At 33.4% G+C, this 13,463-nt stretch overlaps 1 long non-coding RNA gene across 7 annotated transcripts; it reads left to right on the top strand.

The window, feature by feature from the left end:
• The first annotated feature begins 7,309 nt into the window (after positions 1–7,309).
• On the top strand, positions 7,310–12,204 carry LOC113285659. 7 transcript variants are annotated; one of them, XR_003328846.1, is made up of 13 exons: positions 7,310–7,465; positions 7,566–7,599; positions 7,705–7,795; positions 9,082–9,227; positions 9,384–9,453; positions 9,540–9,621; positions 9,769–9,971; positions 10,209–10,295; positions 10,654–10,711; positions 10,923–11,114; positions 11,488–11,540; positions 11,763–11,886; positions 11,987–12,204. It is a non-coding gene; the product is annotated as an uncharacterized LOC113285659 (long non-coding RNA). The 7 variants fall into 7 exon arrangements; XR_003328843.1 differs by having other exon boundaries at positions 10,429–10,711; XR_003328841.1 differs by having other exon boundaries at positions 10,209–10,521.
• Positions 12,205–13,463: the final 1,259 nt, after the last annotated feature.

Raw genomic sequence — 13,463 nt, 5'->3', positions numbered from 1 at the left:
GGTTTTGCCCCACTATATTTTTCAGGCAAGGTTTTAACGAGGCAATTAACTTAGACTCATTGGTCTTTGAATATCGTACTGCATGTAAAGCACAAAACTTGAAACACTACATGCGAAGAACTGCAACAAGGTTTGTCCCTCTGGGTTTTACTAAAAAAGTTCTAACAGAACAATTGACTGAGACACAATAGTCATCAAGGAGAGAACTACATTTGAAGATTTACATTCGAAGCATTATATGTGAAGCACTTCATACGAAGTTCCGTTGGACCGCACAAGGAGGAGTGTTGTAGCGCATACGATCCATGGATGTGCGGCCCAACTAGATACCTAGGGTTTTATTTTTACATGTATATAGAGGATATGATATCCATGTAACCTGGTTATTCTAATAAATATAAATACTTCTGTTTCTCTGTCTCTTTGTCTTATTCTCTATGATTCACTGCAGCACCTAGTTGTTTTAACGGGCGAGATTGGGGTATACCCAATAAGACAAAATAGGATCGTTAGGAAGTAAAATCTGAAACCCCTTAGCCATATATTTTTAAAAATGACTAAAATGTCCTTGTTTAATTAGCACTAATCAACATGTTTAGTTTAATTAATCTTATTAGATTAATTAGTTGAATTAAAAGTCATAATACTTTGTTTGGTTAGATTGAAATAATGGATTTTGTTGGAAGATTTTTTGTGAAATTTTTTTTGTTTTGATAATTTTTTTTACGGAAATGAAACCACACTAGCCAAACACTTCTAATAAGGGAATCACACAGCTGTTTAATGGTTTCATTCTCCAAATCACTGAAGAAATTAATACTTTCAGAAATCACAGTATGAAAAGACGGCATGATCGACTGAAAAAAGCATGTCGACTAAGTACCTTCAGAGCTTAGTCCATGAATAGTAGGCACACAAAACATGTCGACCAAACTTAGTCGACACGCTCGACAAGAAACTAAGCATGCCGACCAAACATAGTTTTTCGCATTTACAATCGCCTTGTTCGAAAATGCAACACACTAAAGACTGTCTATTAGTCGTCATCTTATTTTTACAAAACCATGACGACCAAAAATAAAATTTGATACATGAACAACTTGTTTTCTGCGAGTTATTGATCTCCAAGGCTTAGTTTTCCAAAATCGGACGACTATTCATACTACATCACTATTTGTCAAGGTTTAGGGATGGACCACGACGATCCTGTAAATGTTATTTTCAGAAATAAAACTCTTTGAAAAGTCGTCACGTTACTCATCCTATAACCTTGATGACTAAAAATAAATATGACAAGTCGTCATGCTCGACGAAGAGATACCATGACGACCGTGTAGCTGCATTCAATAATTTCGATTTTTCGGACCTAATATGCCATTCAAACAACAAAACAAAGTACTAGATAGAATTTTAAAGAATTAATCAACAATAAAAAAAAAATCTAATCGGCGATTTTTTTTCATTTGAAAACGATAAAATATTGAGAAGGAGAAAGGAATTGATCATTAGATTGATGATGAAGAAGAAGGAAAACAATAAGGTTTGAATCTAAAATCAAAAGGGGAGTAGTTTTAGTTATTATTATGGGAAGGATAATTAGGTGACTTCATACAATTGGACACCCCTTAACTCACTATTATGGTTAGGTACAAAATTTGGATACCTCAATTAATCTGGGGATACCTCAGTTTGGCCAGTTCGTTTTACACCTCTTAGGGTTCAATTGGTATTAGTTATTTTTTCTAATGCATGGTAATTGAACTATAGGTATTAGGTACCTATTACGCTGCATTTTAACGGCATGTATTGAAATTTTTGGTGTTTGACACATTATAACCTATTAGAGATTAATAAATCCCTCGGCTATTTTCGTTGCCAATTGTATTTTAGGAAATTTCTAGTTTCGAGTCTCTTGCGCATTTTTTTTAATGATCTTTTTTCTTCCGGTCAAGGCCATCTTTGTTGATTACCTGAACTTTTGATGGAAAGGTTTGATTTGTTTTTGGAAATAAAACTGAATTTGTTCAAGGCAAACTGAATTTGTTAAAGAAGCTTGGTACTGTATATGAGAAAAAAAAGAAAAAAATAGAAGGAAAAATAAATCTGATGTCCAAAAATATAAAATAGACTTGATGATCAAAAGATAGAGAAGAAGAACATTTTTCCATCCCGACAGTGACTTTGTTACTGATTTGTTGTATCAGTGGTTAGGGTTTACCTATGTTAATTTTTCCCAATATTTCTACATCCCCATTCTTTTGACCTTGATTTTTCTTTTCCTAGGTTTTCATCTTTTGCTAAGTTAATTATAAAATTATCATCCATCATAATTGAATCTTCAACCAAATAGATGTTGAATTACTATGATAGAAAGAACATAAACTCTCACATAAGAACAAAGGGAGAGAACGATGGAGAAAGACGCATAATACAAACGGTTAAAGCAAAATAAATGATTTATGAATGGTCAAAATTAGTCAAGGTGTAGTTAGAAGGCGTAATTGAATGAGACATTCAACGCGTACCTGGGGAGCTCGGTATTCAATTATACCATATGGAGGAAACACGAACTACACGTATTTGCAATAACATGTAGTTAGGGCCTAGTCAAACACCAAATTTATGAATGCACCCCTGGACTACATCGATTGACTGCACTACCTCCTATTATTAGGTAGTGCCAAGCGGACCCTTAGAGCATCTCTAATGCAAAGGGGTAAATGTATTAAGGTCTTAAGATATAGATCGTCTCTAATATAATGGGTTAAAGGTCTTAAGACCTTAAAATAACATGATATTTAGGATTTAAGGCAATTTTCACCCAACTTTTCGTCCCCAAATACAAGGGTCAAGGTTATAAAAAAATGACATGGCTAAATAATGATAAAGGATAAAGTCTGACATAGACTTCTTCGTGATCTTGGGTGTTAAATCCACATCATCATTTCATTTTTAAATTTAAAGATAAAGTTTTTTAAATGAAAGATGCTACGTTGACGCCCATTTATCTTGGGATAAACCCAGTGGATTGATCCAGCGGTTGGACAGGGGATCCCTTATACCATTGGTAAAGGCTGAAGTGGGTCCCTACTCTCTCAATTGGGATTTCGCTCAGGATGTATATCATTTCGTTATTAAGTAAGATTTTTGGGATTGTAGATGAACTTTAGGTAAAATATTTTATCCTTATTATTGACATTTATCAATGACCCATAAAAAAGGTAATAATAAGACCTCCATCTTGGAAAACCTTGACCCGTTGCATCTTAAAAGAAGTCGATCATTGATTCCTCTCAAGCCAAGCTAAATTATTGCTTATGTGTAGGAATCATCTTCACAACCTTCATCCTCGTAAGCCCCTGTTTCGTATGTGGCATCATTTTTAAGACAACCTCTAAGTATAAAATCTTAAATATTGAGATTTTTTTTAACTCCAACCAATAAAGTTTTACATTGGTTAAAATTATTTCCATTTTTATTTTTCAATTTTTAGTAATAAAAGTGGGAAGAAATCCTCTAGGTCAATGTCTAAAACTAGAGGTTCACCTAGAGGATGTCTAATTTTTTTCCCCATCATCCTCAGACTAATGGATTTGAGATGATTCTAATATTGTTGTGTATCCAATGTGGATTAAGACTTTTTTATATACACACATTCCATTTGAGAAGCTCTTAAATCTTGGTCTAGCGTGGGAATCAATTGTACTAAGGCCGGAATACTTGCGATTGACACGCAATACTATGTGTTTGTTATGTAGAAGGTCGATCAGGTTGTGAATATCAATCAATGATATGAATTTTGAGGAAAACTTACAAGTAAAACATTGGAACGACAATATCGAAAATACAAATAGCACAATGGTAAATCATATATGCGTGAACTAAATTATAGTGACATCCATACATTTTTTTCTTGAAATATTGGTTTGATTGATATGTAAAGATGAGGGTAAAATAAAAAAGGAAATGTCCAATTTTGATCTAAGGATAATCTCTTTATATACCAAATAGATTTTTGTGATATTAAGTTTTGATTTTCAATACACCGCCCGAAATATATAAATAATAGAACATGATTTATTTATTTTTTATGACTTTTATAGTATTGCTCGGCTGAATCCACAGGCGCTTGTATGTCAATTATATCGTCAATTTTAAATATCAAAACTTACACATGTATCGATTGTTGTAGTCAAACTTCAAATTAGGTTAGATTTATATTGTAGAGATGTCAGATGGAATACTTCAAGTTACCAGCGAAGAATTAAAGACGAAGATTGGAGATCACACGAAAACATCGTTCTTCATTAAATATTAGTGTTTGAAGATTTTGATTTCCTTCATATGATTATCTTCAATCAAATCCTTTCATTTCTTAGCTGCCTGAATCAACTGAATGCTCTCGATCAAGCAAAGTGACTCGTAGTATGGCTATTTCGCGGCTAACATTTTTTCGTTCCTTAGTTTTTAAGGAGCTTCCTCATGTGGGAAGATAGGTCGGATGCATAAAAGCCTACCGAGCATTTCGTTGGTTTCCGATCTGGCCCTTGTTTGGATCGTACCCATCTGAACATATGAGAGCAAGCCGTCCGATCAATGTAGGTTGAACTTTACTCATCACTGTTTATGTTTCGAAAAACAAGATATGCAACTTTCAAAAACTACATAACTTTTGAAAATAGATACTATAATTCCAAAAACAGATAATCTAGTCGAAGATATGTGTTTGCTGCCATAATTCCAACGACTGGACTTTACTTTTCGAAAATTATATAATAGGCATGTTTTCTTATTACCTTACTTTCTGAATTTGACGTCTGAAAGAGTTTAAGACGTCAATTTTGGAAAACACAAGGGAATCATTTTCGAAATTTCTTAGGTCAAAATCGTGACTTATGTCTTTAAGGTATGGTTCTATTTATACCTTGACACTCAAGGCGATGCATTCTACATAGATCCATGATATCTGTAGGGGACAACTAAATAAGCTAGCAGCCTATAGACTGTTGGATTATGTTATGTACGCTTGGATTAAAGTTATTTTATCTTTGGTGAAAACTACAACCGGCAAAGTTAATGTGTTGGAGACAACTCCTTTTAGTTTATTTTAATTTATCATGTCCTTTTATTTTATCTGTATATCTTGTTAGTACCTTAAATAACTTTTACTTGCTGATCTATCTTCAAGTATAATTCTCACTTCCAAACATAAGCGAAACTTAAAAAAGAATACATTCATTGAAGTTTGGGTTGGCTCTTAAGAACTTGTTGTATTAATTTCATTATCAAAACAAAAGAAATTCACAAGCGGAACTTCTAAAACTGGGATGGGTTTGCATCAAGGGATAATTAAATATGTAAGTTAAAAGATTGTTATTTTGATGATGGGTGTGATTAGAAATCCTTCATTTAGAGATTGATTTTTTTTTGATGCAACGAAGAATATGAATGAAGTTGATTTATAGATGAAATAATTGGTACTTTATTTACAGACATGGATTTATAAATTATTGGGATGGGTTTATCGAACAAAGACAAATGTGGTGGTATTTGTTTTATTTGTTTGGATTTTATAATTTCTGGTTGGACATCGGTTTCTAGTGGTGGATTAACGAGAAAAATACATAACTAAAATGATATGCTTTTAATGGAGATGATCTTGAAGATGATGAAGGTGATGCGTGTATGCTAAAGAATGGTACTACTGAAGTGAATGCTCAAGTTCCTAGGAAAAGAACATCGTGATCAGTTAAGGTTTTTGGCGATATTTTTTGAATTGTTTATATGGGTTTTGGTTTTTTATTTTGGTAATATGAACGAATTCATTCATGTTTTTCATCTAGTTGGATTTGAAGAACGTGGAGTTTTGATGAACGTATAAACCCTTTAACATTGATGATATTAAAATAACATGGGGTAAATTGAAAACAAACTAAAATATCACATTTTTAATGAACCCTATTATACGAGCTCCAAAGATTTGGTTTTGAGGATTCCAATGAATTCAAATGTCTGGATTATGTTCTCTTGGGGTAGTTGCACACGTAGTACTTTCTTCATTAGTATTTTTTAAGTCATTCTATTATTATTTGATGATTCAACCTAACCAAAAAAAATAAATTACAAGAAAACTAACAAAAAAGCATATGTATTCGACACTAGATACATATGCACTTATCAATGAGACCAGAATATCTATGCTCCACCCAAGCACCAAATTGTATCCTATTAATTTACTAACACACAACTTTATAAACTAACTAGGAATGACTAGTGCAACAAACGGTACATGAAATCAAAATCAAAACACTCGTCATCAGTGCACGTATATATGCACTCGTCCTTTAAGCAAGTAGTGCATCTAGATATATAACAATTTCTAGAGAAAAAAGTAATATTCAAAATTGTTTTGCAAAATGGTTACATAAGAGTGAAAACGTTATGTAATTTTAAAGGAGAAAATAAACACATGAGACGAATAATGATATGCCAGTAACTAAATATTGTTTCAAATAAATCAAAGACCAGCTTGTTGAGATCCTAAATACTTAGCATTACACAGGAAAAACTTTTTATAATTTGTACCAAATTTATTTTTCACTTTAGGATAAAGGTTACCGTTTCAATTTATAATTTTAGGTACATAAGGCCAATACTATGGGATGAGAAAACCATTCAATTTGCCAATTTTGAGCTACAATAAGATGGGAAAGTTCGCAAAATGGATGAAAAAATTGGCAAATTTGCCAGTTTATCGATCTTATCTCAACACCAACCGCTGAAACTATACAACTAGATTTTATATATATATTCCGCTCAACGATTATATCATTCAATACCAAACTTATTTCACTAAATATACCTAATACAAAACTCATTTCACCTTACACATTCTCTACATCTCTCAGAAATTTCTTCTAATCCCAAATAAAACTTATTTACACTACACCAAATTCTGGATTTAGCAACCTAGATTAGCAATAGAGCTACAACTGTTGCTAATTCGCAACTAAAAAACATTTGCCAAATTTTAGCAACAGTTTTTTCTGTTACTAAACTCGCAATTGTCCATGTTCTGTTGCGATTAGCAACAGCCGAGGGTATAAGCATGCGATTCACATGCTATCAGGTAACACTTGTAACTCTTATTACGCCCATAGTTTGACCTGCTTAGAAGCGTATTGAGATAAGTCCACCCCTTGACCTTTTGACCTGCTTACACGTAATCCTCCTCCTATAACCACACAAATTTCTTTACTTATACCCTTTTCTTTTATCTTCTCCATTTACTTCTACATCTAGATCTGAGAAAGCTCTGATGCCATTAAAAGTCTACTTCTATTGAAAGCTCTACTGCTAGTAAAACTCGACGAAGTACAGTTTCATACTTGTCACTACTATCCTCAGTAATAGAAATCAGTGAAGATGCTTTGGTTAGATGCTATTCTTCCATTAGGAATTATCGGTAATTCTCAGTATCACTTCTTCTTAAATCTTTCTGTAATTTTTTTAACCCAAGTCTTCATTTAAACTTCACGAATAATTGGGGGTTTTGGTGTTTGCAGATTTGGGTTTGATGTTGAAGTTGTTTCTTACAAGGTGAACGCCCTTTTCATTTAAATCTAGGGTTTATTGATTGATTTTACAATAAGAGAATCATAAAGATTGAAACTTATAAGGGTTTTCTTATTGTGTATTATTAAGTTTTCTTATTTTCTTCATGTCCGGGAAGGAGAGAAAGAGATTCTTAACTGTAAAAGAGATTAGAGGATCAGAGTAAGAGATACAAAAGAAGGTTAGTATTACTCTCAAGGTCGTTTTCTTTCGCTTTAGGTATGGATGGAATTGTAATGGAGGTTTTGTGCTGTTTAATTTCAGTCTAGGAGAATGATCGTAAAATCCTTTTTCAGAGCTATTCGGGATACCGTTGCTAGATGGAAGGCAATTTTACTTGTCTCTGTATTAGGGAAGATTTAAGATTTAGATTGTTAGCTTACTTAAAGGATTTTGTATAAAAATTACTCTTTGTCCTCCGTATGTGATAATACATGATTAATCTTGCGAATATTATCATGCTTAATTAGACGTCTTGATAGGTAAATTCAGTAGCTCACCCATGTTTACTACACACTCATATCTCATTCCGTTGGCAGTCAAACTTTTAAGCATGTATATTGATTCATTGTTTATACTCTACCTTTGTCCCTGTACAACACTTTATACAGATTTTATTAATTGGTAGGTGATGATTATCACTTTGGGATGTTGGTGATCCGTTGGCTGATATTGTGAATTTAAATGTGTGTTACTATTTAAGAATGTTTAATTATTTGATGATTTGTAATCGGTAATATGATAATGCCGACCGCCGGCCGAACTTCACGGAATTGATAGATAAGGTTTAGCTATTTTATGAGATTATATAAGTAGCTTAGCTGTTGATCAGTTTAGAAGACATACCTTCAAGGTTTGAATCTATTGCACAAGGCCAGTGAATTTAAGTTGTAGCCTTAGTATAGGCGGTCATGGTTGAAATGATGTATTCAGTAGCATTTTGTGTGTGTTTAAGAGTATTAGTGTGGCCTACGCAATGTCTAATGTCCGATTGTAATGGAAACAAGACAGAGATATATATTAGACCTGGGAACTAAAGTCGAATTTTAAATGGTCCAGTGTATGAGGTAGGTCCTGCTATAAAAGAATAGCTTCATTCGATTTTTAGATGAGTGATGTATGGGGTTGGTCCTATTCCGTCATTCCAAAGCGTATGTCGTTGAAACTGGTGGTTTGAGTTATCTCTTGCTATTGGTATATGCGATCAGTTCATATCTTCCTTAGTGTATGTGGACATGCTACACTTATTTAAGTGATATTTCGGTGGTGAGTTGACTTTTATTTGGAAGTATTAATTTGTAGACAAATAGGTTAAGTGCTTGATGTGCAACATCACTTGTTAATTTCGCTGCGATTTTTTTTTCTATGTCAATTAAAATAAGACGACTTGGATTGAGTCTTGGGTTTGTCGTGATCCAGAGTTTGTGAAATTGTTTGGAGTTTAACTCCCGCGGATTATCTTTTCAGGTGCTATTAGAGAAAGCTAAGGAATTTGAGTGATTCCAGATTCGGGTGATATCCAACTGAGTGTGGACGTCTATTCTTCTACAAATTTCATGCTTGCGAACTATAGTTATGAGGCAGTGGGGAATGTTGATTCATTTATTCTTCTGGTAGTTTATTATCTGAGAATTAGAAACCTTCGCAAATTTAGATCTTATTCTTTAGACCTGTTGTGTTCTCATAAATCTTTTCATCTTCTTTATTAATAAATTCTTATTGTTCCCTTCTATATACAACTGTTTATGGAATTTTGTTTCCATAATTAGAATCATCGGCTGGGGTTATGAGAAAGTAGAGTCGTTAACGTTTAGGACGAAAAGGATCATGATCAAATAGGTGAGCTGAAAATTAGACTTTATTGTTGTTTGTTATTTTAGTTGTGTAGCATATAACTTAATTTCTTATATTTGTGTAATGTGCAGGAAAGAAAGTTCGTGTAATGCTAAGAAAGTTGAAGCCAAAGAAAGAAGTCACTGCAACTAAACGTATAAATTACCAGTTTTCGTGAGTGCATGTTCTACGTAGGAGTAAATTAACGGCTATTATCTTCTTCTAGTATACAGAAATGTTGCTGATAAGACATTATGGATTCATTTTCATCCTAATCATTCTAAAAAACGTTCAGGAAAACTTTTGGTCTTTATTGCGCAGGTAGCCCCAGCTGAGCCAAGTTGGTGTTGCTGTAACTACCAACTAACGGAACAAATCACTTGCTCTGGGTGTGGTGGATCCGCAGTTTCTTCCTCCTTGTGATGTTGTTCTGCTATGTGAAGAATGTTAATCTCTAATAAAAAGTCATGATAAATTACAACTTCTCAGTAATGGGAGGGAATAACTTAAATACAACTCTAAAGGTTAGAACAACTTCCATCTTTGTTCTTTTAGTTTTATTTTTTCACAGCTGTTAAACTATGCAGAATGTACATGTGTATGTATCTAGGTATATGCTTAATAATTTCCCAATTTAGAAGAATTCTCTTTTCAAAATGCTTCTCACACTCGTGTTCCACTTATTTCAAAAGGTTGGGCTAACTGAGAAACTGTACAGTTGGAATCTCTGATTAATGAAAAAGTAAATTTGTGGACCAAAGATTGTAGGTATTGGATATAACACAAGCGGCCATATCTTGAGAAGTGTGCAAGTTGAATGTCACAGGCTTAGCTGTCAAAACAAGCATGTATGTAAGTCTACCCTTTTGTGAACTTCTTAGTAATTGGACTCCCTCTCATGACATGAACTACAGTCTCGCAAGGTTTAATATGTTAACTCCTTCTCATCTTTCTCATCTAATCTCAAAAGTATTCCTATAGATAGTACATGTTTGATATCCATTTTAAGCAAGGACTGGAGCTTATGTTGTACTTGGCTACATAATTCATTATGCCATGCTAGTGCTTTAAAAGGTTTGTTGTTTATCTGAATTAGTTGCATAGTAAAAGATATTAGAGAACGATATGGTATACACTTGGTTAAGTTGTGTTCCTTTCTGAATCACATAACTGAACACTTGATGAAATTATTGCATCAACATGCAGGACTTGTACTTGAGCAGATTAGAACCACGCCCTCCAAGTGACGCTAATTACTTCCATGGTATTACTCAAATCCATTGCACGCATTGACATAAGGAGTCACTGCTCTCTCTTCTTGATGTCTATAGTTATACATGCTTTATTTATTTTTATGTTTGATCGAGTGATTTGTTTCAGTAAACCTCATGACATACAATAGAGATTTCTTTTATTGGCCTTTTGTAATTTTTGTTTCTCATGTGAGCTAAAGAATGCCAATTCTTCTTTTTTAGATGTGTGCAATTGGCATTAGCACATCTCAGGCACCATCGAGGTACATCAATTGTTATCAGATTGTTTCATCAAACAACATGCACGTTGAGAAGCAGTTCCAGAAGTTGTATGTAGAAGTCAACTTTTACTCGTGATAATTTGGTTTGGTTCAACCTATGGTTCTTCATCTTCTAAATTTTATTCTATTCCAGGTAATGTAGATTGTAAATGCAGTGATTAAATTGCAAACTGTCAAGTTGTTCTAAGGTTTTATGCTCAGCTTCCTCATAATGTACTATTCTGTTACAGAACCATTTTTTCTACTTATCCAGTCATATGACTCATATAATAGACTATACTATGTTCTGTGGTCATTGCCAACCATAATGATAGAAACCCATTCTTGTTGCGTTTAAAGAAGATGTGCAAGGAGGGTGCTAATTGGAATAAATATGTGTACATCTGCAGATGATTCATGCAGAGTTGTTCCTTAGCCATAGGTTTTCATGCTATTACATGCGTTACTTTATCATCAGTAGAAATGCATAAATGCACAAGTTGATTGACTGATACTGCACTTTGCAGGCTGTAGCTGAGAGTTTACTGTAATGGAGGGGGTCTGTGGTACCAGTGATTGGGTAAGTGATACACTTCTTCAAGTCCCTATTTTTTTTAGGTAATAGATGAAGTGACTTGTGTGTCTGAATATGTAATTTCTTCCACCGCCAAAATCTTGCATGATTTATGTCCATCTTTTGTTTTAGAATGAAGCTTTTCTGTTCGCTTTTATACTTACTGATTCTTAGATTATGTGTGTCGTATTGTGAAACCTAAATTGGGATGCTTGTAAAAATTTTCAGAGTTTGAAGAATATCGCCGAGATGATTAGTTCAGTTCTGGAAACAGACTAGCTCAACTACTGAGCTTCACTCATCAGAAATCCCAACACTTACTCGAGTCGCATTGGTCTCTAGTATCTTTCAGGTATATAAGCAAATCATTAGCAATAAAGTATAATACTCTGAATTCTGAAGTATTCTTACTTTCTTTATTTGTTATCTCTAACTATATGTATCTGTGACAGGTTCTTCATCATCTTGGTCGTATTTACAAGACGAGAGTTCAGCATCCTCGTGTGATCATCCTCTCAAAGCCACAATAATCTGTTTCATTCTGATTACTCACTGTAAGAGATTGTAACATTCTGTTTCTATATGCAATCTTTAGAAGCTAAAACAAACATAGTTGCACCAGCACAATGTAAGAAACAAGAACATTTTTACATATGCAATTCAATCTTTCTTAATGCAACCAGTAACTTGTCTTTGATGTCATGATTTCCCTGCTTTTTATTGTATTTGGTTCCCTTTCTTTGTAGAATGTCTTTGAGGTTTAAACATGTGGGAATGTCTGTGTGAATATAGAGTATGAGAACTATCAGATTGAATTGCTGGATATAAAATGAATCAAGGTTTTGCAGGGAACTGGGGTATTGCATGATAAATTGGAGGGATATCAGTTTTGACTAGGTCAACGAAGACTTGACCTTTTTTTTTTGCAAAAACATTAGAAACGGCTAAAATGTGTTGCTAAATATGAACCAGAACAACTATATCCTGTTCTACTAAAATATATCCCGGAATAACTCTAAAACTAGCAACCGAGTAGCAACAGTTTATTTATGTTTCTATATTTTAATTTCGCAACAATTTATTTTTGTTGCTACTGCCGGGGCTGACCGAAATTAGCAACAGAGCTAGAGCTGTCTCGAAAAACTGCGACTGGGTCTTTAGCAACGGAAAAGTTCTGTTGCAATACCGGTCAACAACAGATCTAAACTGTTGCTAAACGTTAAATTTGGTGTAGTGTTAGTTTTCTTTAATATGGATTCTAGTTGCCAACCTTCTCAGCCTTCACAAGGTAGCTATATAATTTGGGGTTCCGGATTTACAGCAAATGAAGATGAATGCAATTGTAATAATAAGTATATATTATACACAATAATATCATAACAAGCAAACATGCTCTTTTTAGGAAAACGTATTTCAGAAATTTCAAAAATAGACAACGAACATTAGACAATGTGACTAGAAGGATTGTCAAATATTTTTGTGCAATCAATAAAGAAATGACCTTATATGTGGGTGCGATCTTACAAGCCAATAAATTCAATAAAAGTGGTAGAGTATTTTAATAATATGTTTAATCTTAGCGTAATAGATTTCATATGATATTCACTTAGTATTTGGTTAGTTTAATTTGGATTTAATACTTAGTTAGTTTAGTTTAAATATATTTTAACTAAAATGTAATTGTTTGTTTCAACTGAAGCGATAATTTGTTAATTATTTGAAATTCATATGATATAAACTGAAAAACTTAAATTAAATGACAATTTAAACGGTAGGCAATTCCTACTAAATTCTACATACAGTTTAAATGGTAGACAATTCATATTCACTAGAGTTGATCATTGTGGATAGATTTCATTCACCTGATATTATCCATGAGTGTCGCGATTTCCGTAGATTGTGTAATATAATTTGGGAAAATTCTATACT

Source organism: Papaver somniferum, chromosome 6, assembly GCF_003573695.1.
Source record: "Papaver somniferum cultivar HN1 chromosome 6, ASM357369v1, whole genome shotgun sequence".
In the NCBI taxonomy this organism is placed as follows: Eukaryota; Viridiplantae; Streptophyta; class Magnoliopsida; order Ranunculales; family Papaveraceae; genus Papaver; species Papaver somniferum.
This window is presented reverse-complemented; position numbering and strand designations above follow the sequence as displayed.